The sequence below is a fragment of the Galeopterus variegatus genome, unplaced genomic scaffold, assembly GCF_000696425.1.
Source record: "Galeopterus variegatus unplaced genomic scaffold, G_variegatus-3.0.2 Scaffold7287, whole genome shotgun sequence".
Lineage (NCBI taxonomy): Eukaryota > Metazoa > Chordata > Mammalia > Dermoptera > Cynocephalidae > Galeopterus > Galeopterus variegatus.
Genome location: NW_007733398.1, coordinates 111,360 through 111,837, shown reverse-complemented (window position 1 = coordinate 111,837; position 478 = coordinate 111,360).

Below are 478 nucleotides of genomic sequence, written 5' to 3'. Positions count from 1 at the left end.
AATGTGTGCTGACTCTAGTCACCTTACAAAGCTAGAGATCACTAGAAGTAGTTCCTCCTATTGAGCTGTAACTTTGTATCTGGAACCTCTGCCTCTCCCCTACCCTTCCCAGCCTCTAATAACCACTATTTTCTCTACTTCTAGGAGATCAACTTTTCTTTTGGCAATTTTTTAAAGGAAATTTTGTGATTTTAATTTCTTTCAGAAGAGCATCCTTACTTAGATATCTGCCAAGGAATAGAAGTGTTTTCTTTGAGACTAACTTTGCCAAATAGACATTTCCACATTCTATAGCCATAGAATGTGGGAGTGGGAAGAGGCATGAGACACTCTGGGCTTCACCTGGCCCAACGCTTTCTTTATAGGTAATGAAACAAAGGTTTACAGTAAGTACACTACCTGTCCAGGGTTGTTTAGCTATTTAGTGGCAGAAGAGTGTTGTATTTTGATTTCTGCTGAATGTCAGTGAAATGCTCTT